General features: G+C 37.0%; 1 long non-coding RNA gene across 1 annotated transcript; it reads left to right on the forward strand.

Moving 5' to 3' along the window:
• The first annotated feature begins 284 nt into the window (after positions 1-284).
• LOC106517258 (uncharacterized) lies at positions 285-4,872 on the forward strand. The gene is made up of 5 exons (XR_001310181.1): positions 285-418; positions 3,454-3,478; positions 4,228-4,467; positions 4,565-4,640; positions 4,769-4,872. It is a non-coding gene; the product is annotated as an uncharacterized LOC106517258 (long non-coding RNA).
• The last annotated feature ends 280 nt before the right edge of the window (positions 4,873-5,152 follow it).

The raw sequence follows: 5,152 nt of genomic DNA on the forward strand, positions 1-5,152 counted from the left end.
GCCCTACATGTTTTAGATGTTTCCCTGATTTGACACAGCTGATTTCAGTTGGTAACTAATTAGCAGGCTTTTGATGAACTGCAGTCACCTGAAGCAGGTGTTTCAAAGCAGGGAAACCTCTAAAAATGGGGTGTCAAACTCCAGTCCTCGAGGGCCGCTATCCTGCATGTTTTAGAGGTTTTCCTGTTCCAACACACCTGATTTTGATCACTGGGTGATTAACAGGCTTTTGCCCAATTTGAAGAGTTGATTCAATCACTGAATCAGGTGTGTTTGAGCTGGAAAACCTCTACATACAGGATAGTGGCCCTCGAGGACTGGAGTTTGACACCCCTGAATATGATCTCCTGGAGTTAGCTAGGGTCTTGTACAGGTGTACCAGCATATCTGAAACAGCATATGCTCATTGTATGCAGAGGTAAGTGATGGCCATGGGATAGCATATTTACACTAGACTCTGTGATCCACCACTTGACAGGCATTGCTCAGAGGGTTGACATATTTGTCATTCATCCATTTTACTGCAATTACCCCTTCAGCAGACCTGTTATCTTAGGCTCCATGGCCCTTTTTTCATTAGTTCAAAGTCTGCCATCAAAGGATGTTCACCAGTGTAGTTTTGATCATACGATACCAATGCACTTAACACCCAAAGATGTATGCAAGTTCTGGACCAAGATGAAACTTGTAATCACAAACGACAACAGACAGCTAAAGGTTTTTTTTATGGTTTTGAATAATTTCACCAATTTAGCTCCGAGAAGTAGCCCTTTTTTGCCACTGACCCATTGGGACAGTGGCAAATCATAATAAAAATTCCAGATGAATTTTCTTGACAAAATATAGCGATATAAGTACACCAACTTGTGTTATTTCATTAGGGTTATTGGGTATATTGTGATTTCTACATGATTTTTTCTGGATTTCACTCATAGTAACCAAAATCAACAATAGTAAAGGGTAGGAAAACACCTTCAGCATATTCACAATAAAATAACATTTAATGAGTTGTATTCAAATAAATAAATAAACTAGAGGGTTTGGATAAGTTTATTTTATGGGAAGTAATCATACTTAATTAGATGAGTTTAAATTTTCTACCTATACCATGAATTGACAAATCAAGAGCACATTTTCAAAAAAATTTAAAAATATATATTCAGAGGTTTTGAGCGCATCAAGGGTCATAATTCTGTTTTAAGGCCTTTATTACCAAAATATGTAAAAATAAAAAAGTATAAATTTCTTTTAAAGTTTTTCCAAAAACTGTCATGATGTTTGATCCTTGTTCTTGACTTCCTGGTTGGAGGAGGGAAAGACAAATTAACCATTTACTGTCACAGTGCCCTCTGGTGGATGTTTTAGCATTACATACTTCAACCCAATGGTAGAGGTGGCTCAATCAGTTTCAGTTTGGTTAAACAATCCCTTCTTTGAATTTTATCAGCTCAAAATATGGTCAACCGTTGACCAGGCCCTTAAATGTGGTCACCACACTAATCTCTGTTCTCAGTTGATGGTTTTGTTTCCTCTGATGGAGAAAAAGAAGTGCCCAGTTGTAGGTTGGGGGAACCCATTTTCTCATTCCTCTGTGATGTTGATGAATCCAGATGTTCTTCTGGTTCAGCAGCTTCAAGTAACTCCTCTCTCTGTGGTTCTGGTTCTGCAGCAGTCTTCTTACCCACTTTGTTCCAACTATGTCTCAGTTTGCTCCTGTTGTCCTTCAGCCTCAGACGTCAGCTGATCACATTGCTGTTGTTTTCTGTTGTTTCCAGACAGAACTTGTTTCAGGAAATACTTCATGTTTGAAACTAAGAGCTCAGCTCCAGCTCAATTCAAAGTCAGTCCATTAGACTTGAACAGATGTCGTCTCTCCCAAAAGAGATTAAAGTTATCCACGTATCTCACAGAGTGGTCAGCACAGAAATTTTCCAAAAAGCAATTTGTCTTGTAAAAATAATTTATCCTTTAAGTCTCGCATACTTCTCAGGTCAAGTGTCAGTGACCTCTTTCGCTTACTTAAAATGTCATCATGTTCTATGATTTTACTCTTTGTTTTCTGTTTTCTCTCAGATAAAGTGTTTCACAACCAGGACAATATCTGTTTAGGTGTAATCATTCTTGTTGCAGTTTATCAAACATCATTCTCTCCTTGGTCCAGTTTCGGCACCAAGAGAGATGTTTGTCTGTTTGTATAACATTCTGTATAAATGCGTGCATTTGAAACTGCCAGGGCACACATTCCATGTACCACTGCCCTGTGTGACCTGATGTGTGTCTTGCAATTGCAATAAATCCTGTTGGCCATTTCACGGAGTATTTTTTATTCTTGGATCATGTGTTTCTATGGTAAATAAAGATTTCCATGACCAGCCTGTTGCTGCTTTTATTCTCCTTGCTGATGTAGAAAAAAACATTTCTCTGTAATTCTGGCCGTTCTTTGTCATCTAAGAGCTGAATCCTTCCTGAGAGATTTTTTGGTCTGGCACAAAGAGAGTTCCATACAGTTTTATTCTCAGAAACAGCTTCCATCTCCTCTCCATGTGGATCTCTCCTCTCCTTCTTACCCATTTGAACACATGTTGAGTCCTCCAAAGCATTCATCTCTTCCAGACGATGAATCTTGAGCTCCAACACCGTCACCTTTTGGAGAAGCTGGCAGAAATCCTCTTTGGAAAAGTAAGGAGGCATCATGAAGCTTTTCTGTACTCACTCTCAGCAGATGATGTTTCAAAAATCTTCTCAGGTTCTTCAACAGCCAAAAATAAAATCCAATGTTCTTTACTTATTCAAGATTATCCATCATGGTCAGGGTCAACAAATTGTAGAAAAATATGCATTGTTCAAAATGGGATGTCCAAATAAACAGGAATCCAACTGGATTTCTTCTTAAAACTTTATTCTCAATCTTCTGACTCCAATCAGGTTCACAGTACAGCACACAGACCTCAAGACCTTAAGCTCAACCAAAACAAAACACAGCTGCCCTGCTCTGAGCAGAGACTCTGCAACACACTGACAACTTATTTCTTCTATAATAATGAACTGACTTTATAGTGTTCATCTCCTGGTTACACGCCAGGAAGTGTTTTGTCAGACATCACTCATTTTTGTTTAGACTAAAGAAAGAACACGTGATAACACACACCAACTCTTTCTCTGCTTTAACCTTAAAGGCTGAAATGATCAGAAAGTATAAAATAAAATACTGCATCTAACATTCAATTAATCAGTTACAAAAATTCCTTCATCATCATAAAGTATTACTTCAGCTGGTAACTAGAGCTTTGAATGAACTTTAGTCATCAGTTTTATACACACAGCCTCTTTGAGCCTAATTTGTGTAAAACAAATGGGTGCTCTCAGTTGTGGGTGTGTTTACTCAGAGAAAAAGAGGAGGTATACAGCTTCATCAAGTCCACACTCCTGACTACTACTTGCTTCCCATTTCAGACACTGACAGCAACTCTTCAGCTGGGTAAGTAATTAACTATGTACTATAAAGCATTAGTATTTGAAACTAATTAGGTGATTGAAAAGTTTTAACTTTTCTATCAAAGAAAAAGAATTATGGTTTTGGTGCGAGGATCTGAATGCCTTTATTGTTATTCTTCATTGTGTTAAATTTAAAGCAATAATGCACAGAATTACTCACAAACCTTTCCAGTCACAGATCTGAGTTTGTTTGTCTAAATTCTCTCTCTCTCTCTCTCTCTCTCTCTCTCTCTCTCTCTCTCTCTCTCAGACCATGGCACACATGACTCATCTGCCACTGTTGCTGGGTTCGTTTTACACAATAATTGGTTCTTCAATTGATTGAAAACCTTTAAAAATATATCCTTAATTTTTCTATTTTTCTTTATCCTATTGCTGTCGAGCAAAAACCTTGCATCTCCAGAATTGTCAAGAAATTAAAAAACCCACCAGAACAAGCTTGGTTGGTCAGCCACCCATAAAAACAGGCAGATAGACAGAAGGACATTTAAAGCTGTTTTATGTAAAAACATAAAAATGATGAAAAGGTACAAGGCTTTGCTCAGCAGCAACAATTTGTTAGTTTTTATAAAGACAAAACTGTTTTAAAATATTAGACTTCAGTTTTATTTTGTACATGCATCATTCATTTATTTGGTCACACAGCTTTGTCGCACATTGCTTTTTTAATTTATTAAATTTGTTATTAAAAAAGGAAAATTGCACACCTTATATGATATTTGTGTTTTTTAGCTAGCATCCAGCTGCTCTTCTTTCCAGCAACATCCTCACATGAAGGATTCAATATTACCCTTAAGGATTGTCCTGGAGCGTGGATCTTTACAATGGACAACAAGAAGCTTTTGCATCTCAATTGTTGGAAGTATCGGTATGGATATAAATATACACTGAGTTGTTCACGGTCCAAAGACATCAACACATGCCTTGAAATGAAAATCACCACCTATGGTTCACCTGCGCAGAATATCAATGGTATGAACTTTTGATTTTCATCCACAAGAGAATGAATAACATAACAAATATGTACAATTCTATTTTGCAATGTCCATATTTTGTTTGTAAACTCTAGAGAAAATGTGTAAAAGATGCTGCAGCAGACGTGTTTCATGTCCACCAACGTCCTGTGACAGCTCGTGTAAACAGAGGTAAATGTAAAAAACACGATACACTGTACATGGATGTTTGTTTGGCCCCAGCTGTTATAAATTATATGATGAAGAACAGGATGTTTTTTAAAAATCATTTTCATTTGCAAAATGTTTTTCATCCACAGTTTAGAATTTCCCATGGCATCAAATGGCATTACAGCAGTTAATCTGTGGTTTCCAAACTTTCCCACTGTCAGTACTGAGAATGAAACAGGCAAGTACTTTTCATTTAAAACAGTGAAACTGCCCTTCGGTTGTTTTAATAGTTAATGCAGTCTGCTATAGTTTTACATTCAGAACCATAATTAGTTTAAAACATGATTTTTTTTTTACTGTGTCCTGTCCAGCAATGTGAAACTCAAAATTGATGTCTGAGTGTCCAAAAGAAGCCCAACAGTTTTACTTTCACAAGTGCAGCATAATGGCATTTCACCATGAAGCTCCACTTGATATGTATTTAAACGTTTATTATAAATTTATTTCTTTAGGGATTAATTCGTTATAACGGA

Source organism: Austrofundulus limnaeus, unplaced genomic scaffold, assembly GCF_001266775.1.
Source record: "Austrofundulus limnaeus strain Quisiro unplaced genomic scaffold, Austrofundulus_limnaeus-1.0 Scaffold46, whole genome shotgun sequence".
Lineage (NCBI taxonomy): Eukaryota > Metazoa > Chordata > Actinopteri > Cyprinodontiformes > Rivulidae > Austrofundulus > Austrofundulus limnaeus.